Source organism: Macaca nemestrina, chromosome 4 (assembly GCF_043159975.1).
Source record: "Macaca nemestrina isolate mMacNem1 chromosome 4, mMacNem.hap1, whole genome shotgun sequence".
Classification (NCBI taxonomy): Eukaryota; Metazoa; Chordata; class Mammalia; order Primates; family Cercopithecidae; genus Macaca; species Macaca nemestrina.
The window spans coordinates 90,338,954-90,362,134 of record NC_092128.1 but is presented as its reverse complement, the minus strand read 5'-3'; the positions used below and the strand labels follow the sequence as shown (position 1 = coordinate 90,362,134).

Below are 23,181 nucleotides of genomic sequence, written 5' to 3'. Positions count from 1 at the left end.
GATGGCCAATTGGACTCAATAGACATCTACAGAACACTCCACCCAACAACCACATAATATACATTAAGAGGACATACATCTGTATACAGAACATACTCCAAGACTGACCACATGCTCAGCCATAGTTTCAACAAATTCAAAATTATTGAAATTATACCAACCATATTCTCAAACCATAGTGGAATAAAAACAGAAATCAGTACCTAGAACATCTCCAAAAATAGCACAATTTCATAGAAATTAAACGACTTGCTCCTGAATGACTTTTGGTTAAAAATAGGATTAAGACAGAAATCAAAAAGTTCTTTAAAATAAATGAAAATAGACACACAACATACCAACGTCTCCCAGATACAGGAAAAGCAGTGTTTAGAGGAAAATTTATGCTTTTCCACTAAATGCTTATCTCAAAAAGTTAGAAAGATGTCAAATTAACAATCTAACTTCACACCTAGAGGAACTAGAAAAACAAAAACTAACTTCAAAGCTGTAAGAAAAGAAATAACTAAAATCAGAGTGGAAATGAATGAAATTGAGACTCAAAAATCCATACAACGAATCAATAAATCCAAAAGTTTGTCCTTTGAAAGGAAACAAGATTAATAGACCACTAGCTAGATTAACAAACAAAAAAGAGAGAAGATCCAAATAAGCATAAGCAGAAACAACACAGGGGATATTAAAACCAATCCCATAAAAATATAGATCCTCTAAGACTATTATAAGCAACTTTATGCACATAAACAAGATAACCTAGAAAAAATGAATAAATTCATGGAAACACACAAGCTCTCCATATGAATCAGGAATAAACTGAAACTCTGAACAGACTAATATTGAGTTCTGAAATTGAGTCAGTAAGAAAAATCCCACCAACCAAAAGCAGCCTTAGACCAGATGGATTCACAGCTGAATTCTACTTGATATACAAAAAGAGTGGTTACAAATTCTAATGAAACTTTTCTAAAAAATCAAGGAGAGATTCCTTCCTAACTCATTCTCTCATTCTATGAAACCATCATCACCCCTACACCAAATCCTGGCAAAGAAACAATGAAAAACGTAACTAACAAACAAACAAAAACAAAAACAAAACCAATATCCCTGATGATCACAGATGCAAAAACCCTCAACAAAATACTAGCAAACCCAATCCAGTAGCACAGAAAAAGCTATTTACCGAAATCAAGTACGCTTCATTCTTGGGATGTAAGGTACATTCAACAGATGCAAGTCAATAAATGTGATTAATCACATAAACAGAATTAAAAACAAAAATCATATAATTATCTCAACAGACGTGGAAAAAGCCTTTGATAAAATCCAATAGCACTTCATAACAAAAACCCTCAATAAACTAGGCATTGAAGGATTATAACTAAAAATAAGAACCATCTACGACAGACCCACAGCCAATATCACACTGGATGAACAAAAGCTGGAGGCATTTTCCTTGAGAATTGGAACAAGATAAGAATGCCCATTGTCCTCATTCCTATTTAACATCATACTGGAATTCCTTGCCAGGCCAATCAGACAAGATAATGAAATACAGGGCATCAAAATAGGAGAAGAAGAAGTCAAATTATCTCTCTTCATAAATGATATGATAGTATACCTATAAAATCTTAAAGACTCCACCAAAAGGTTCCTGGAACAGAAAAAATACTTCAGTAAAGTTTCAGGATACAAAAAAATCAGTGTACAAAAAATAGTAACATTTCTATATACCAATAATCTTCAAATGAGAGCCAAATCAAGAATGCAATTACATTTAAAATAGCAACAAAATAAATAAAATACCTAGGAATTCATCTAATCAAGGAGGTGGAATAACATATCTCTACAAGGAGAACTACAAAATACTGCTGAAACTAATAATAGATGACATAAACAAATGGAAAAACATTCCACCCTTATGGATTGGAAAAAGCCATATTATTAAAATGGCAATACTACCCAAAGCAATTTTGCAGATTAATTGCGATTCCTATCAAACTACCAATGTCATTTTTGCAGAATTAGAAAAAACTATTTTAAAATTCATATGGAATCAAAAAAGAGCCTCAGTAGCCAAAGTATCCCAAGCAAAAAGAATAACTCCAGGGGCATCACATTACCCAACTTCAAACTGTGCTATAAAGCTACAGTAACCCAAACCAAATGTTACTGTTATATAAACAGACACCTAGACCAAATGGAACAGAATAGAGAACCCAGAAGTAAAGTCACACACCTATAGCCATTTGATCTTTGATAAAGTTGACAACAATAAGCAATAGAGAAAGGATTCTCTATTCAATAAATGATACTGGGATAGCTGGCTAGCTACATGCAGAAGAATGAAACTAGACCTCTATCTTTCACCATATACAATATTAACTCAAGATGGATCAAAGATTTAGATGTAAGTCTAAATCATCTAGAATTCCAGAAGAAAACCTAGGAAACACCATTCTGGACATGGGCCTTGGTACTCAATTTATGACTAAGTCCTCAAAAGTCATTGCAACAAAAACAAAAACAAATGAGAAGTTAGATCTAATTAAACTAAAGAGCTTCTGTACAGAAAAAGATATTATCAATAGGGTTAAAGTGACAATCTCCTTAATGGCAGGAAATACTGACAAACTATGCATTCAACCAAGGTCTAAAATCCAGAATCTATAAAGAATTTTAACAATTCAACAAGCAAAAAGACAAATAAACTCATGAAAAAATTGGCAACACATGGGCAGACACTTCTCAAAAGTAGACATACAATTGGCCAACAAAGATATGAAAAAAAATGCTCATAAACACTAATCATCAGAGAAATGTAAATGAAAACCACAATAAGATATCATCTCACAGAAGTCAGAGTGGTTACTGTTAAAAAGTCAAAAGATAACAGATTCTAGGAAGGTTGTAGATAAAAGGGAATGTTTATACACTGTAGGTGGGTATATATTAGTTCAGCTACTACAAAAAGCAGTTTGGAGATTTCTTAAGGAACAATTAGCAGGGCTACCATTTGACCCAGCCATCCCCCTACTGGGTATATATACAAAGGAGAGTAAATTGTTCTACCAAAAAGATATATGGCGTGTACATTCATTTTAGTGTAATTCACAATAGCAAAGATAAAGACTTAACTTAGGTGCCCATCAATGGTGGATTAGATAAAGGAAATGTGGTATGTATACACCATGAAATACTACAGAGCCATAAAAAGAATGAGATCATAACATTTGCAGCAACATGGATGCAGCTGGAAGCCATTATACTAAGAAAATAAATGCATTAACAGAATACCAAATATCACATGTTCTCATTTATAAGTAGGAGCTAAACATTGGGTACTCATACACATAAAGATGGCAACAACAGACATTGGGGACTTACAGAGTGGGGAGGGAGAAAGGAGGCAAGAAATGATAAACTAAGTGTGAGTACTATGCATACTATTTGGGTTATAGGATCATTCATATCCCAAATATCGGCATCACACAATATACTCATGTAATGAACCTGCACATATACTCCCTGAATCTAAAATAAAAGATAAAATTATTTAAAATACAAGCTATAAAGGAAACTATTGTTATTATTGGCAATATATGAATACATATCATATATTAAATATGTCATCCATATTCAATGTCAGATTTCCTGAGTTTGATCATTCTATTCTATTTCAGTAGAATATCTTTGTTCTCGTGAGATATGTAGAAAAGTAGCTGTAGACTGCCACAATGTCTGAAACTATGTCTCAGTAAATACAAGCTTTTCTATATATTTCATGTGACATTTCTACTAGTAAAATAAATCCACTGTCTTCATATCTCTGAGAAGTGGTAGGGCCAGCAAGACAGCTGATGTGGAGCCCAGAGGGTTTGATGCAGTAGCATCAGTAGTGGAGCATAGCCAGGGACAGCCATCTCTCGAGGCTCAACTTGCTCCCATAGGAGTCTTTAGCCCTAAGAAAACGGCTGGACCTGATCTCTGCAGGGTAGTCTTGCACATCAGATGGGGCTGCTCCAACCTGAGCAACCCTTGGTCTACTACCCACTCCTGGGGCCCTAGCCTGGCCACCCCTGCTTGCAGGGAAGCCTTGGGTGCCCTTGGGACCCATACCATAGCTTCTACCCTGGCAGACTGTGCCTGAGCAGTAGAGAGCTCCAGTGAGGCAGCCCTATGGACACACACCAGTCCATCCACTCCCTCCCTATAATGCAGCTTCCTCCAGGCCCACAGCAACTATCTACATAACTTTGCATGTGCATGTCTGCACAGGCAGGTTTTACTTTCCTTCCCCTGCCAGCAGTCCAGCAGTCTACCCCCTGCTGGCTGTCACTGCAGACAGAGCTTCGGCAACACAGAGCCAGAAAGCCCCAACCCCACCAACACCCAACCCTTGCACTAACACTGCTCAGAGAACAGTGGATCTCCCTCACCCTGAGCAATCACTTCTGCTTGCAGGGCACAGAAAAGGCATCCAGGCCTGTACTCATGAGCACCCTACTTCCAAGTCAATGCCACCTCCAGCATGACTAAACACACAGTCTCCTGCACCACCACCAATGGCATTGTTTCTGCCACTGTGGTGAATGCCCTCAGGAAGGCAGGCACCCTGGCACCCACTAGCACTCTGCCACAGCTACTGCACCTCCACTCCTCCCACCCACAGCTCAGTGGATTTCAGACCTTGAGAAGACATAGAAACAAAGTTGTGGTCCAGTACAAGTCCCACAGACTTAGAGCATGCAGTCCAGGAGCTGGGAGCTGAGTGTTGGCCCCCTAAAATCTTCCAGAAATGAAGCTGGATGAATACACCTTATACCACAATCGAACCCTCAAGGTCATCAGACAGGATAAAAGAAAAAAAAGTAACTAAACTCAGAGCAGAAATGAAGGAGATAGAAAAACAAAAAACCCTACAAAAAAATCAATGAATCCGGGAGCTGGTTTTTTGAAAAGATCAAAAAAATCAATAGACCGCTAGCAAGACTAAAAAAGAAGAAAAGAGAGAAGAATCAAACAGATGCAATAAAAAATGATAAAGGGGATATCACCACCGACCCCACGGAAATACAAACTACCATCAGAGAATACTATAAACACCGCTATGCAAATAAACTAGAAAATCTAGAAGAAATGGATAATTTCCTGGACACTTACACTCTCCCAAGACTAAACCAGGAAGAACTTGAATTCCTGAATAGACCAATAGTAGGCTCTGAAATTGAGGCAATAATTAATAACCTACCAACCAAAAAAAAAGTCCAGGACCAGACAGGTTAACAGACGAATTCTACCAGAGGTACAAGGAGGAGTTGGTACCATTCCTTCTGTTTCAATCAATAGAAAAAGAGAGAATCCTCCCTAACTCATTTTATCAGGCCAATGTCATCCTGATACCAAAGCCTGGCACAGACAACAAAAAAAGAGAATTTTAGACCAATATCCCTGATGAACATCAATAAATATCCTCAATAAAATATCCTCAATAAAATACTGGCAAAGCGAATCCAGCAGCACATCAAAAAGCTTATCCACCATGATCAAGTGGGCTTCATCCCTGGGATGCAAGACTGGTACAACATACGCAAATCAATAAACGTAATCCAGCATATAAACAGAACCAAAGACAAAAACCACATGATTATCTCAATAGATACAGAAAAGGCTTTTGACAAAATTCAACAGCCCTTCATGCTAAAAACTCTCAATAAATTTGGTATTGATTGAACATATCTCAAAATAATAAGAGCTATTTATGCCAGACCCACAGCCAATATCATATTGAATGGGCAAAAGCTGGAATCATTCCCTTTGAAAACTGGCACAAGACAGGGATGCCCTCTCTCACCACTCCTGTTCAACATAGTGTTGGAAGTTCTGGCTAGGGCAATCAGGCAAGAGAAAGAAATAAAGGGTATTCAGTTAGGAAAAGAAGAAGTCAAATTGTCCCTGTTTGCAGATGACATGATTGTATATTTAGAAAACCCCATTGTCTCAGCCCAAAATCTCCTTAGGCTGATAAGCAACTCAGCAAAATCTCAGGATACAAAATCAAGGTGTAAAAATCACAAGCATTCTTATATACCAGTAACAGACAGAGAGCCAAATCATGAATGAACTCCCATTCACAATAGCTTCAAAGAGAATAAAATACCAAGGAATCCAACGTACAAGGGATATAAATGACCTCTCCAAGGAGAACTACAAACCACTGCTCAGTAAAATAAAAGAGGACACAAACAAATGGAAGAACATACCATACTCATGGATAGGAAGAATCAATATTGTGAAAATGGCCATACTGCCCAAGGTAATTTATAGATTCAATGCCATCCCCATTAAGCTACCAATGTCTTTCTTCACAGAATTGGAAAAAACTGCTTTAAAGTTCATATGGAACCAAAAAAGAGCCCACATTGCCAAGACAATCCTAAGCCAAAAGAACAAAGCTGGTGGCATCACTCTACCTGACTTCAAACTATACTACAAGGCTACAGTAACCAAAACAGCATGGTACTGGTACCAAAACAGAGATAAAGACCAATGGAACAGAACAGAGTCCTCAGAAATAATACCACACATCTACAGCCATCTGATCTTTGACAAACCTGAGAGAAACAAGAAATGGGGAAAGGATTCCCTATTTAATAAATGGTGCTGGGAAAATTGGCTGGCCATAAGTAGAAAGCTGAAAATGGATCCTTTCCTTACTCCTTATATGAAAATTAATTCAAGATGGACTAGAGACTTAAATGTTAGACCTAAAACCATAAAAACCCTAGAAGAAAACCTAGGTAATACCATTCAGGACACAGGCATGGGCAAGGACTTCATGTCTAAAACACCAAAAGCAACAGCAACAAAAGCCAAAATTGACAAACAGAATCTAATTAAACTAAAGAGCTTCTGCACAGCAAAAGAAACTACCATCAGAGTGAACAGGCAACCTACAGAACGGGAGAAAATTTTTGCAATCTATTCATCTGACAAAGGGCTAATATCCAGAACCTACAAAGAACTCAAACAAATTTACAAGAAAAAAACAAACAACCCCATCAAAAAGTGGGTAAAGGATATGAACAGACACTTCTCAAAAGAAGACATTCATACAGCCAATAGAGACATGAAAAAATGCTCATCATCATTGGCCATCAGAGAAATGAAAATCAAAACCACAATGAGATACCATCTCACACCAGTTAGAATGGCAATCATTAAAAAGTCAGGGAACAACAGGTGCTGGAGAGGATGTGGAGAAATAGGAACACTTTTACACTGTTGGTGGGATTGTAAACTAGTTCAACCATTGTGGAAAACAGTGTGGAAATTCCTCAAGGATCTAGAACTAGAAATACCATTTGACGCAGCCATCCCATTACTGGGGATATACCCAAAGGATTATAAATCACGCTGCTATAAAGACACATGCACATGTATGTTTATTGCGGCACTATTCACAATAGCAAAGACTTAGAATCAACCCAAATGACCATCAGTGACACATTGGATTAAGAAAATGTGGCACATATACACCATGGAATACTATGCAGCCATACAAAAGGATGAGGTCGTGTCCTTTGTAGGGACATGGATGCAGCTGGAAACCATCATTCTCAGCAAACTCTCGCAAGAACAGAAAACCAAATACTGCATGTTCTCATTCATAGGTGCGAATTGAACAATGAGGTCACTTGGACACAGGAAGGGGAACATCACACACCTGGGCCTATTGTGGGGAGGAACAGCTTTAGGAGATATACCTAATGTAAATGATGAGTTAATGGGTGCAGCACAGCAACATGGCACATGTATACATATGTAACAAACCTGCACGTTGTGCACATGTACCCTAGAATTTAAAGTATAATAATAAAAAAAAAGAAAAAAAATCTAAAGGTCAGAAATTTCAAAGATTGAAGGTAAATAACCCCACAAAGTTGAGGGAGAATCAGCATAAGATCCCTGAAAACTCAAAAAACCACAGTGTCTTCCTTTCTCCAAATGACCATATCTCCCCTCCAGCAAGGGTTCTGAAACAGACTGAGGTGGCTGAAATGACAGAAATAGAATTCAGAATATGGATAGCAATGAATATCACTGAGCTACAGGAGTACATTGAAATCCAATGCAAGGAAGCTGAAAATCATGATAAAACAATGTAGGAGCTGACAGACAAAATAGCCAGTATAGAAAAGAATGTGAATGACCTAATAGAGCTGAAAAACATGCTATAAAAATTTCATAAGGCAATCACAATATTAATAGCAGAATAGACCAAGTGGAGGAAAGATCACAGAGCTTGTAGACTGGCTTTCTGAAATAAGGCCGTTCCACAATAGACAAAAAAGAATTGTAAAAGAATGAACAAAACCTGCACGAAATATGGGATTATGTAAAGAGGCTGAATCTATGACTCATTGGTGTCCCTGTAAGAGATGGGGAAAATACAGCCAACGTGGAAAACATATTTCAAGACAACATCCATGAGTAGTTCCCCAATCTAGCTAGAGAGGCCAACATTCAAATTCAGGAAATGCAGAAAACCCCAGTAAGATACTTCACAGAAGATCATCCTCAAAAAACATAATCATCAGATTCTTCAAGGTTAAAATGAAAGAAAAAAATGTTGAAGACATCTAGAGAGAAAGGTCACTTACAAAGGGAAGCCCATCAGACTAACAGCAGACCTCTCAGCAGAAACCCAACAAGTCAGAAGAGACTGAGGACCAACATTCAACATTCTTAAAGAAAAGAAATTACAATGCAGAATTTCATATCCACCCAAACTAAGCTTCATAAGTGAAGGAGAAATAAGGCCATTTTCAGACAAACAAATGCTGAGGAAAATCATTACCACCAGACCTGCCTTACAAGAGCCCCTGAAGGAAGCACTACATACGAAAAGGAGAATGTTACCAGACACTACAAAAACACACTAAAATACACAGACCAGCAAAACTATAAAGCAACCACATAAACAAGTCTGCAAAATAACCAGCTAACATCCTGATGACAAGATCAAATCCACACATATCTATACTAACCTTAAATGTAAATGGGCTAAATGCCTTAATTAAAAGACATAGAATGGCAAGGTGAATAAAGAACCCAGACCCACTGGTATGCTGTCTACAGGAGACCCATCGCACATGCAATGACACACAGGTTTAAAATAAAGAGATGGAAGAAAATCTACCAAGCAAATGGAAACCAGAAAAAAGCAGGGGTTGCAATTCTAGTTTCCAACAAAACAGACTTTATACAAAAAAAGATAAAAAAGTAAAGAAGGGCATTACATAATGGTAAAGGGTTAAATTCAACAAGCAAATCTAACTATCCAAAATATATATGCACCCACTAGAGGAGCACCCATATTAATAAAGCAAGTTCTTAAAGACCTTCAAAGAGATTTAAATTCTCACACAATAACAGTGGGAAAATGTAACACACTACTGACAATACTAGGCAAATTGTTGAGACAGAAAATTAACAGATATTCTGGACCTGAACTCAGCACTGGATCAAACAGAACTGACAGATATATATACAACTCTCTACCCCAAAACAACAATTATACATTCTTCTCATAGTTACATGGTACATATTCTAAAACTGATCACATATTCAGAAATAAAACACTCCTCAGCAAATGCAAAAGAACTGAAATTATAACAAACAATCTCTCAGACCCCAGAATAATCAAATTAGAAGTCAAGACTAGGAAACTCACTCAGAACCATGCAATTTCATGGAATATTGAATAACCTGCTTCTAAATGACTTTTGTGTAAATACTGAATTTAAGACAGAGATAAACAAGTTATTTGAAACTAATAAAAAGAAAGTTACAACATACCAGAATCTCTGGGACACAGCTCAGGCTGTGTTAAGAGGGAAATTTATAGCACTAAACACTCACATCAAAAATTTAGAATTTCTCAAGTTAACAACTTAATATCACAATTAAAGAACTAGAGAACCAAGAGCAAACAAATTCTAAAACTAGCAGCAGACTAGAAAAAAACAATATCAGAGCTGAACTGAAGGAGACAGAGACATTAAAAACCATTCAAAAGATTAATGAATCCAGGAGCTGTTTTTTTTTAAATGAATAAAATAGTTAGACTTCTAGCTAGATTAATAAAGAGGAAAAGAGAGATTCAAATAAATACAATCAGAAACTTTAACAAAGGGGAGATTACCACTGATCCCAAAGAAATACAAATAACCATTCGAGACTATTATGAATACCTCTATTTACACAAACCAGAAAGTCTAGAAGAAATGAATAAATTCCTGGACATGTATACCCTCCTAAGACTGAACCAGGAAGAAACTGAATCCCTGAACAGACCAATAATGAGCTTTGAAATTGAGTCAGTAATAAATAGCCTACCAACAAAAAAAGCCCAAGACCACATGGATTCACAGATGAATTCTACCAGATATACAAAGAAAAGCTCATACCATTCATGCTGAAACTACTCCAAAAAGTTGAGGAGAAGGAATTCCTCCCTAGCTTATTCTACAAAGCTAGCATCACACTGCTACCAAAACCTGACAGAGTCACAACAACAAAAATTTCAGACATATATTCTTGATGAACATTGATGCAAAGTAGTCAACAAAATACTTGCAAACCAAATTCAGCAGCACATCAAAAAGCTTATCCACCATGATCAAGTAGGCTTTATCCCTGGGATGCAAGGTTTATTCAACATCTGCAAATCAATAAATGTGATTGATCACATAAATACCACTGAAGACAAAAACCACATGATTATCTCAATAGATGCAGAAAAGGCTTTTGATAAAATCCAATACCCCTTAATGTTAAAAACTCTCAATAAACTAGGTATTGAAGGAACATACCTCAAAGTAATAAGAACCACCTATAACAAACCCACAGCCAACATCATACTGAATGGGCAAAAGCTGGAAGCAATCCCCTTGAAAACTGGAGGAAGACAGGAATACCCTTTCTTACCACTCCTACTCAACATAATATTGGAAGTCCTGGCCAGGACAAGCAGGCAAGAGAAAGAAATAAAGGCATCCCAATAGGAAGAAAGGAAGTCAAACTATCCCTGTTTGCAGACAAAATGATCCTATAGCTAGAGAACCCCCTAGTCTCAGCCCAAAAGCTTTTTAAGCTGATAAACTTCAGCAAAGCATCAGCATACAAAATCAATGTGCAAAAGTCGGTAACATTCTTATACACCAACAACAGTCAAGCCAAGATCAAAATCAGGAACGCAATCTCATTTAAAAGTGCCACAAAAAATAATAAAATACCTAAGAATAGAGCTAACCAGGAAGGTAAAAGATCTCTAGAAAGAGAACTACAAAGCATGACTCAAAGAAACCAGATATGACACAAACAAATGGAAAAACATTCCTTGCTTATGGATAGGAAGAATCAATATTGTAAAAATGGTCATACTGCCCAAAATGATTTATAGATTCAATGCCATTCCTATTACACTACCATTCAAATTCTTCACAGAACTAGAAAAACACTATTTTACAATTAACATGGAATCAAAAAAGAGCCCTAATAGCCAAGGCAATCCTAATAGCTGAGTCAATAATAAGCAAAAAGAACAAAGCTAGAGTCATTGTGCTACTAGACTTCAAACTGTATTACAGGGCTCTGGTAAACAAAATAGCATAGCACTGATACAAAAACAGACGCATAGACCAGTGGAACAGAATAAAGAATGCAGCAATAAGGCTGCACACCTACAACTAGCTGATCTTCAACAAACCTGATAAAAACAAGCAATGGGGAAAGGACTTCGTATTCAAAAAATGATGCTGGAATAACTAGCCATGTGCAGAATATTGAAACTGGACCCCTTCCTTATACTATATACAAAAACTAACTCAAGATGGATCAAAGACTTAAATGTAAAGCCCAAAACTATAAAAACCCTGAAAGACAACCTAGGCAATACTATACAGGACATAGGAATGAGCAAAGATTTCATGATGAAGATGCCAAAAGCAATTACAACAAAACCACAAAATGACAAATGGGATCTAATTAAATAAAAGAGCTTCTGCACAGCAAATTATCAATAGAATGAACAGACAACCTATAGAATGGGAGAACATATTTGCAAACTAGGTATCCGATAAAGGTGTAATAACCAGCATCTATAAGATACTTAAAATAATTTACAAGAAAAAAAAATGAGCAACCCTTTTAAAAAGTATGCAAATGACATGAATGGACACTTTTCTTTTTTTTTTTTTTTTTTTTTTTGAGACAGAGTCTTGCTCTGTCACCCAGGCTGGAGTGCAGTGGCCGGATCTCAGCTCACTGCAAGCTCCGCCTCCCGGGTTTACGCCGTTCTCCTGCCTCAGCCTCCCGAGTAGCTGGGACTACAGGCGCCCGCCACCTCGCCCGGCTAGTTTTTTTGTATTTTTTAGTAGAGACGGGGTTTCACCGTGTTAGCCGGGATCGTCTCTCGATCTCCTGGCCTCGTGATCCGCTCGTCTCGGCCTCCCAAAGTGCTGGGATTACAGGCTTGCGCCACCGCGCCCGGCCGACACTTTTCAAAAGAAGACATACATGCAGCCAACAAGTATCTGAAAAATAGCTCAATATCACTCATCATTAGAGAAATGCAAATCAAAAACACAATGAGATACCATCTAACACCAGTCAGAATGACTATTATTAAAAAGTCAAAAAATAAAAGACAATAGTGAGGTTGCAGAAAAAAAGGAATGCTTATACACTGTTGGTGGGAGTGTAAATTAGTTCAGATCTTGTGGAAGGCAGTTTGGTGATTCTTCAAAGACCTAGAGGCAGAAATATCATTCAACCCAGCAATCTCAGTACTGGGTATATACCCAAAGAAATATAAATCATTCTTTTATAAAGACACATGCATATGTAAGTTCACTGCAGCACTATTCACAATAGTGAAGACATGGGATCAACGTAAATGCCCATCAGTGATAGACTGTATAAAGAAAATATGGTACATAAACACCATGGAGTACTATGCAGCTATATAAAATAAGAACAAGATTATGCTCTCTGCAGGAACAGGGATGGAGCTGGAGACCATTATCCTTAGCAAACTAATGCAGGAACAGAAAACAAAATACCACATGTTCTCACTTGTAAGTGGGAGATAATGATGAGAACACATGGGCTTATACAGGGGAGCACCATACGCTGGGTCCTATTAGAGGGTGGAGTTGAGAGGAGGGAGAGAGTTAGGGGAAAAAAGTCCACTAATGGGTACTAGGCTTAGTATCTGAGGATAAAATAATCTGTACAACAAACCCCCATTACCCACGTTTGCCTATATAATAAAACTGCACATATACCCTGAACCTAAAACTATTTGCAAATACATATATTGATATTTTAGCATACCCCTTGTCATTCTGAAATGTTTACTACCACTTCTTTACATTCATTTACCATGTATATTTTTTGTTTTAGCATTATTTCTGCCTTCCCTTACCCCCCTTTTCTGAATGCTGACAGCTTCATTCACCAGGGCTATTTCTGGCTGCTCATTGTAACCTTTATTCACTACAAAATCATTTCAAACTGCAATTTCTTTAAATAGATTCCCTTTACATTTTTAGACATGAATTATCTGTTTATGAAGTTTCTCTAATTACAGCATGAGTTACTTGGAAATTCCCATCTGTATCCAATGTGCAGTTGGCATCATGCTACACTTATTTTCTTAAGTTTCTTTCTTAAAAGAAAATAAAGTGGAAGAAAAATCATACTAAAAATAGCAATCATATTTCTATAAACATTAATGTTAGTGCAATCTTCCTCAATGTCTTAGCTAGTATTTTTTCTTAATATTTATTTTTCTGGAGCCCAGCTCCCTGGACAGCTTCTTTGGAAACCCATCTAATATGTGACAGGTCGGCAAAGGGATCAGCATGTTTCAGTATCATATATACAGTGTAATTTAGAATAGTCTAAACCAACAGACAGCTTTGAACAGTATGAATTTCATGTCTATTTACATAGAAGACGTTCATTGGAGGAGAACTAACATTATCTATAAACAGACATACTTACCCATACAAACATAATCAGTCAATGTTGTTGATTATCCTCCTGGAAAAGACCAGACGGCTTACTGTGATTCTTTTAAATTCCTCCCCAGTTCCAATCGAACTGTAAAACAGTTGTGTCTCTTTACAGATCCCGAAAGCTGATAGGAAATTAGATAAGCAAGTAAGTATTCAACTACATATTTTCTAATTTTAGGATTTTTAGTATTCCTCTTAAAAATTATTGGTGGTTTTATACTCAGACCCTGGAAATGTTAAACAAACTAAAAAAAAAAAAAGGCCAAGTCACCTAAGGAGTACTTTATATAATCAAAAGTTTGTGATATAAAGTTAAAGCTTATATCTACTGTCAGCCCTGTTGTTCAGTAGTCAGAATCATTATTTAAAATTCCAGTATTACATATAATTGCTTGTTACTTCAAATGGTATAAGAAGGAAACAAAGAAGACATTTGTGAGATTGTCTTTTAAGAAAAAATCCAGCAAATATGGTAGCCACAGTGTTCTTGTCAGTTACTAACGATGGAACGAATTGTAAAGTTTTCTACAGGAACTTCAAGGGATCTGTGCCTCCTACCTCTCCACAGTAGCAATCTCCTCCTAACCTGGGTGGCAAGGAGAAAGCAATTCTTCCTCCCAATATGTCTAACATGCTCCTCTCATAACCACAGGGTATAGAAAAACACTGATTCCACAAAAAGAATAGATGCATAATCACACATTAACAGCTAGCAGTTTTCAAAGCATATATTTGAAGCCTTCAATAGAAATCAGTTTATAAAATCTCAGTGCTTTGAGACTGATTAATTACATAAAGAAAAACTAACACTTGGGGCCCTGAAGCAGGAAGGCTAGTATCTATCAGTAGGTAGGATTAGATAAGAACCAAGGGAGGCACAGAAAGGAACTACTTCCCTGCCCAATTTAGTTAAGGCTTCCTACCAGTTCCATGCTGGAGAAATTAGAACTGATACATTATCCTTTTTTAAAAAATAATTTATTGTGATTTAAATACAAAGTGAACTGAATATGGGGAATCATTTTCAACATACCCGCTTGTCAATTTCATCAAGTCCTAAATTTAAAAACTGCTATGAATTGCTGCATATAGGTTCCCAGACTGCATAGAACCTCCCTGATTATGAGAGTCAAGATGCTGGTGATGAGTCACAACAAATCTAGATACGCAGTTCCCTTAAACGCCTTTCTCAGAAACGTACTTTTGTCCAGGTGTACTCGCAATGACATTGTTTTGTTGCAAAGAAAAACATATCTGACTCCTGAAAAAAGTGGGCAAATCATTTCATTTAGAGAGACACCCTAAAAATAGAAAGAAAGTAAAGAATCTAAACATAATAATAAGGCAAAATAAAATATTATTTATCATTATTATTACATCAAATTGCATTTGGTCTGAAATTTGTCCTCTAATGAGTCTTAACTTTATAGTTCTGGTCTCATCCCATTTACTATTTCACAACATCTATAGTCAAAAGGCTAGGCACAGTGTACATGGGTCCTTTCCTAGCATCTTACAAAGCTAAAAACAAGGCATCCATATGGCTGAAGTCTCACCTGGAATTTGGGGTACTCTTTCAGATTTAATCAGGTTGTTAGAAGAAATTTTCTGCAGCTGTAGAACTGAGGTTCCCTTCTTCTTGGTGGCTATTGGCCTGGGACCACACTCAGCTCCTAGGAGTCACCCAAAGCTCCTTGCCACATCCCTCAGTCTCAGTCTATTAATGACATGGTGGTTGCTCTTTCAAGGCCAACAAGGGAGTATCTCTGTCTCTTTTAATCCTTCTGACTTATTTTAAGGGTTCACCTGATTAGATAGAGCCCATCCAGGATAACCTTTCTCATATAAACTCAATTTATATGAGACTTTCATGATATCTGTAAAATCCATTTACAGACACACCTAGATTAGTATTTAAGTCAATAAATGAAAGAAAATGTGTATAACAGAGGGGTGGGGATATTGGGGCCATCTTAGAATTCTGCCTTCCACAATCATATGCTTAACTCAAAACTCATCATCATTATTGTCCCATGTATGACTACTTTAATTAATTTACTTTTACATTTATTTAATACTATAATGAATAGGTACAAACCTCCTGTTCAACTCAAGAAGCATAGCATAGTAATAATTATTAATGTTTACCAAAATGTACCTCCACATTCTATCTTCCTGCTAAGAGATAGCTTTCTAAATTTCATTTATTATTCATAATATTTAACATTTTTACCAATATACATGTCCACATATTTCATTTCACTTATTTTGAACTTAAGATACACCATAAACATTCTCCTGGGACTTGCCTCATCCATTGTGCTTGTATAATGTTATTACTTCCATCTCCTTGGTTATTATAACTTCAGGGGTTTCATTAAAAAACCTTTTGTACATCTTGTAGATAAGAAAAGTAAGGTAGAGAAAGTCCTTACAATATCATTTTGTATTCGTGGACTTTTATCATCAAAATTCAGTGTCATTTCTACCATTTAGTACATTTCAATGAAATCACCTACAGTATATTAAAATATATTTATGTGTACCATTATAAATAAAATTTGAATAACTTTATCAATGAACCAAATTATGCTAAAATCAGTAAAACTCTTCCCAATGTGTCATGATACAAATAACAATACACAAAAATATCTTGTGAGAGTGGTTAGAATTTCTGCAGTACACCTTTATAAATTATAGAAAAAGAAACATAGTAAGTAAAACTCTGGATTTAAACTGACTTTTTCAAGAACCACACAAACCACTATCTGAAATTCTCAAATGATATTCTTGGTAATTATTGGGTATTTATTGAATAACAATGAATGGTTAGCATCCCATAACAGGCATAATAGAAAATATCTGTAGAATGAAAAACTTCCTGTAATACCTGTTGTTATTATTGGAAGGAGTAACTTTAGCAGGATAAGCAATGCTTTGAAACAGGAGTTACTGCCATTTGATAGAGATGGTATAGTGTAGTGCCGCTAAAAGACAGTAGTGGGTTGTAAAAAAATTAGTAATTCTTAAACTTTTGATCTATAAAGATAGGTTTCTTTATACAAGGTATTGGATGAAGGAGGAAAGAAGTTGACTATTTCCTTCAGCTAACTCTGTGTTTGGAAAGGGAGCCACCTTAGAGTCATGAGACCAGATAGCTATAGGATAGCTGCATTTATCAGGTCTATCAGCTACCTCCTTTTGCATTATCCATTCCTTGTGTTATTGCACAACCACCAGAGACATCAGTTATTAGAGAGTGGGTAGAGAGGAGTATATATTTGGATGCAAAAAGGACAGAACAGATCAAGAACAAAATATGACTATATGAAATATAACTTTAGGAATATCCCTTCCTTTTGCCTCTCCAACCCCCAAATCTTTTATATGGTGTTCAGTGTTACTTTAACTGTGCGTATTCAAATGAAACTGAAATTTACTTTAGCAACAAAATGAACTTAACAGTCCTCAATCCTGCCTCCCATCTGTCATTTTCCTCTTCCTTTTATCTAGTGTTGCCTATGACTATCTCCCAGACATTTCTGTAGTTCACTCATCTTAACTTGGTTGTCTCCTTAAACCATTAGGAGTCCATGAACTTTATTGTGAGAATGAATATTGACTTCTCAGGAGCACTTCACAATCCAGTGTGTCCTGTCCCGTCTTTCATAAATTGATTTTTTAGACTATTGGATATTGAACAGATAATTAGAAAAGCTTAGGCCAATTGGGATTACATATAAAGGCCATAAAACAAATAAATAGAGTGAGTTTAATGAACCAACTATAGACCACAAAATATAATTACAGCAGCAGCAGCAGAGATTTATAAAACTGAGAATGTCTTCTCTTGTTTAGTATACTTAGCTCTTAACTATACTTAGCAGGAAAACTTGCTAATTACAATAAGATAACCTTAAAATGACAACATATACTTTAAAATCTTAGGACACATTAGAATTCTAAGTAATTACGAAAGAATTTAACTTTTTGAAAAGCCATTTAATTTACCAATAGTATTGATACACAGATTGAATAAGGAATTCAAAAAGTAGCAAGTGAAATAGATCACTGATGGCCCCAATAATGAATATTTGCGGCCACAAGTCTCTATATCAGCATTGAGTGTTTTTGCTTTTGATCATATAGCAACTGTGCTCTGTCCACAAGATCATACGGTCATAGAATTTTTTCAGCAGCTACTAATTTGTACTAAAAAACTTATGAAAAATATCACCAGCCTTTAATAACACGAAACTTTCTCTTTAAATTTTCATTTAATTTAAAATATAATTGTATATTCACATGCTATTGTAAAAAAAGTAAGATATTTCATGTATCTTTTAACCAATTATTCCCAATGGTAACATCTTGAAAACTGTAATCCAATATTGCAACCTGAATATTGACATTGATACAGTCAAGATACAAAGCATTTTCAATATCACGGGTCCCTTATGTTGCACTTTCAAAGCCACAGGGCTTTCCCAACTTAAACTGTGGCAACCACTAACCTGTTCTCTATTTCTATCATTTTTTTCATTTCAATGTAATATAAATGGACTTATATGCTATATAACCCTTATAGCCTAATTCTGTGGGTCATTATTCGGTTTGTTGCATTTATCAATATCTTGTTCATTTTTTTGCTGACTGATATTTCACGGTATAGATGTATCACAATTTATTTAAGTGTTCACTCATTAACAGACATCTGGGTTGTGTCCAGTTTTTGTATATTATAGATAAGACTAGTATAAACATATACAGACTTAGTGTGAACAGAAGTCTTCATTTCTCTGAGATAAATGTCTAGGATTGCAATTTCTGGTTGTGTTAGCTGCATGCTTGGTTCTTTATGAATGTACCAAACAAATTTTCCACAGTGGTTGTACCACCTTCATTCTCACCAGCATTATATCTAGTGATCCAGTTTCTCTTATTCTCACTAGAATGTGGTATTGCCACTGTTTCTATTTTAGCCATCTTAATAGGTATACAATAATACATCAATTTGGTTTAATTTACATTTCCTGAATGACTTGTGACGTTGAAGATTTTATGTGCTTACTTCCCAAATATATATCCTCTTCAGTAAAATGTCTTTTCATGGTTTGAACCATGTTTTTCTTTTAATTAATTAATTTTTAAATTTTGTGGGTACACAGTAGGTATATATGTTTATGGGGTACATGAGATGTTTTGACATAGGCATGCAATGGTGAAATAACCACATCATGGAGAATGGGGTATCCATCCCCTCAAGCATTTATCCTTTGAGTTACAAATAATCCAATTACATTCTTTAAGTTATTTCAAAATGTACAATTAAGTTAGTATTGACTATAGTCACCCTATTGTGCTATTGAACAGTAGGTCTTATTCATTCCTTCTAATTTTTGGAGCCATTAACCATCCCTACCTCCCCACTACCCTTTAGGTTTAACTATGAGAGTTCTAGATACCGTTTTCTTGTCAGGTATGTGGTTAGCAAATATTTTTTCCCAGTCTGTACCTTATTTTTTAATATTCTGAACAGGGTATTTTGTAGAAAGATACATTTTTTAGTTTTGATGAAGTCTAATTTACCAGTTTTTCCTTTTATGAATTGCATTTGTTCTGTTAAGTTTGAGAACCTATTGTCTAGACCTAGCTCTCATACCCTTGTGGATTTCTCTATTAATAATTTTTATTTCAATTCTGGGGTTTTCCCTAACATATTTAATAACTCTGTTGCTTAGTGCATACATATTTAGGATTGCTACATCTTTTTTTGTAACTTAAGCCTTTTATAATTGTATGAACTCCATCACTGTTTCTGGTAATTTTTTATTTTTTGCTCTGAAGTCTATCTGATATTAACATAGCTTCTCCTGCTTTCCTTTGATTAATATTTCTATGAAATACTTTTCCATCCTTTTTACTCTCAACCTGACTATATCACTATATTTGAAGTGACTTTATTGTCAACAGCATAATTTGATGCGTCAATGTTTAATTCAATGTGTCAATTTTCATTTTAATTGGTGAGTTTAGACTAGTCATTTTTAGTGTAATTATTGATATATTAGGGCTCGAGTTTGCCATTTTGTTTTTGTTTGTTCTGTTTTTCACTTCTTTGTCTTTTTCACGATCTCTGAGTTAAGTAAACACCTTTTTAGAATTTTATTTTAAATTTATCTATATAGTGTTTGGAGTATATCTCTTTGTAAAGATTTTTCAGTGGTTGCTCTAGGTATTACAATATATGCGTATAACTTACCACAGTTTATTGATGTCCTTATTTTACCAGTTCGAGTATAGAAACTTATCTCCCCATTTTATGTCTCACCCATTTATAACATAATTATCTTAAATATTTTCTGTCTATATATATATATATATATATATGTTTGGCAAATTTATTATTTCTTTCTTCATTCATCAAACAGCATTTTGAAAACCCAAGAGAAGAATAAAAGTCTATTGTATGTACTCGTATTTTTGCTTACTATGTTCTGTCATTCTCCCTGAAATTCTAAGTTTCGTTTATTGGTACCTTTCTGTTTAGGGAATTTCCCTTAGCCATTATTTTAAGGTAAAACTATGGGACGAATTATTTTAGTTTTTCATCCTCTTGATTTCCCTTTCATTCCTGAATGGTATATTCACTGTCTACAGAATTCTAAGCTGACAGTTCTTTTCCTGTAGCACCTGAAATATATTGTTGTCATTTTCTTCTCATCTCCATGATTTCTGATTTTAAAAAATCTTGTCAATCTAGTTAATCTGATATGTAAGGCATTATACTTGTCTGATTGCTTTCTAAATTTGTCTTTAATTTTCAGTAGTTTAATTTTGATGTGCTTTGGCATTGATTACTTTGTGTTTATCATATTTGGGTCTTATATATAGTACCTTGAATTTGTAAGTTTATGTCTCTTGCCAAATTTTGAAGGTTTTTGGACATTATTTCTTTGGGTATTTTTTTCAGCCCGGTCCTTTCTCTTCTCTTCTAAGACTCCGAAGGATATTAGATATTTTGTTATGATCACCAAGGTCCTTGAGGCTCTGTTCATTTATGGTCAGCCTAGTTGCTCTTTTTCACTCAGATTGGGCAATTTCAATTACAGTGCTTTCTTCCGTCCCTGTCCCTCCAGTCTACTATTAACGCCATTTATTCACTGGCCTTGTAATTTCAGTTACATTTTTCAGTTGTAAAATTACCATGTAGTGATTCTTTATATCTTCTATTTCCTTGTTGAGACTTGAACTTTTCATTGGTTTCAAGTGTGACTTTAATTGCCCACCGAAGCATTTTTATGACAGCTCCTTTAAGATATTTATTAGATAATTCTAACATCTACGTAATCTTTCTGTTAATATCTTCTGATTTTTTGTTTCATTCAGTATGAGATCGACCTCATTCTTGGTGTGACAAATAATTTTCTATTGCAACTTGGGTATTTTTGTGATATGCTCTAAGATTCTGGATCTTATTTAAACCTTCTATTTTAGCAACCTTTCACGAGCACTTCTCTGGCAGGGGAAGAGGGACCTCTGCATCATTATTGATAGTTGGTGGTAAAAGCAACATTCTCCACTCATCTTCAATTGACACAAGAGGGGAGGTAGCTTCTAATTATGCTGCATGGGGCAGCTATGTGTAAGTCCTAACTCTCCACTAGGTCTCCACTGATTCCACTCCAATGGGAGGGTGAAGGAGTGCCTTGATACTGCTGGGTGAGTGTGGATGAACAGGCTCCACTCCTGGCCTTTGCTGATACTGAGGCTTGGAGTGATGGCTCACTAATGGCCAATAAAGATGAAAGTCCCAGCTCTCTCTGTGACTTTTCTTGACATCACACAGTGGGGAGTTGTAGTGCTTCGTTGCAACCTCAGGAAGGTGAATTCTAGGCAACCCACTTAGCTTTTACTAGTGAGGTTTAGGGTGATGCCCTACTGTTTTATGTGGTTTTTGGCTAGAGTACTTATTATCTAAATGTTTTTTTTTGTCATGGCTCATAGAATGTTAATGTTTAAAGGAACTTAAGAAATGATGTCATTTAATTCTTTAATTTTACTTATGAGGACCAGAAAAATTAAATGTATTGCTTATGATAAATATTTCTATTTAGTATCAGATATTGTATTAGAACAAAAATGTTTGGATTCCCACTTCAATATTATTTTTCCTTTGTCAGGCACTTTGTCCAACCTCAATTAATTCAAGGGATGGAAGAGTACCATTCTAGATATTTAAAAATTACTTTGCTCTTTTAGACAACTATGTATTTGTAAATTTAATGATCCAAACATAAATGCTTCCCTTCATTATATCAATGTAAATATTATAGCAAAATCCCCAAACCTCTGGAACTATAGTTTTAACAAAAATTGATGTAATATCGTGATCCTATAGTAAAATATTTCTTCCCATTTCTTTCTACAGAGTCCCATAACATTGCCTTGGAATTTGTTCTTAGAATTCTTCACTGTTTGAAGTTCATTAGAAAAGATGCCATCACAAGAAATGCTATTTTTTTTTCAAAGTTGACCTTAAAATTAGTTCATTCTTCATAGTGGCATATAAAAGTGGTCATCATAGAAGATGGGGCATATTTAGACTTTATGGTGTGCTCCTTGGAAGAGGTCTTTGCCCTAGACAGACACATTTATTTAGTCTTGGATGAGAGAACCAGTTTGAGGTGTTACTTTTAACACTAGGATTAGAGAATTGGTAGCTATCCAAAACGAAGGAAAAGGTTAAATCTACTAAAACCAAAACAATTTTTATAGGAGGATTTCCTTATTTAAAAGTGTTTCTCAGGTCCACGTTTAGTTTCCAGTGTTGGAGATTAGAGAAAATATAAAATTATCTTAGTCACAGCTTGACTGGGTAAGCAGTCAGGTTGACACATAAGGGAACCCCAGATAGCTGCCAAACATTGTTTCTGGGGTATTTGTGAGGGTGTTTCTGGAAGGCACTAGCATGTGAATCTGTAGATGGAGTAAAGAAGGTCAGCCTCCCTGACATGGGTGGGCATCATCCAACCCATTGAGGTCTGAATAGAACAAAAAGGTGTAAGAAGGAAAAATCTGCTCTCTACTTGAGCTG

The 23,181-nt window shown here is 35.7% G+C and overlaps 1 long non-coding RNA gene across 2 annotated transcripts in view; it reads right to left on the bottom strand.

Annotated features, from left to right (window-relative positions):
* Positions 1-23,181, bottom strand: part of LOC105475653 (uncharacterized) — a 50,803-nt gene that overhangs the window by 17,002 nt on the left and 10,620 nt on the right. Inside the window, exons 4-5 of one of the 2 annotated variants that reach the window (XR_983549.2) lie at positions 15,118-15,345; positions 14,071-14,206 (exon numbers count right to left, since the gene is read on the bottom strand). This is a non-coding gene — a long non-coding RNA (uncharacterized lncRNA). The remainder of the gene's footprint in view (positions 1-14,070; positions 14,207-15,117; positions 15,346-23,181) is intronic. The other variant, XR_983548.2, reaches the window with a different exon arrangement.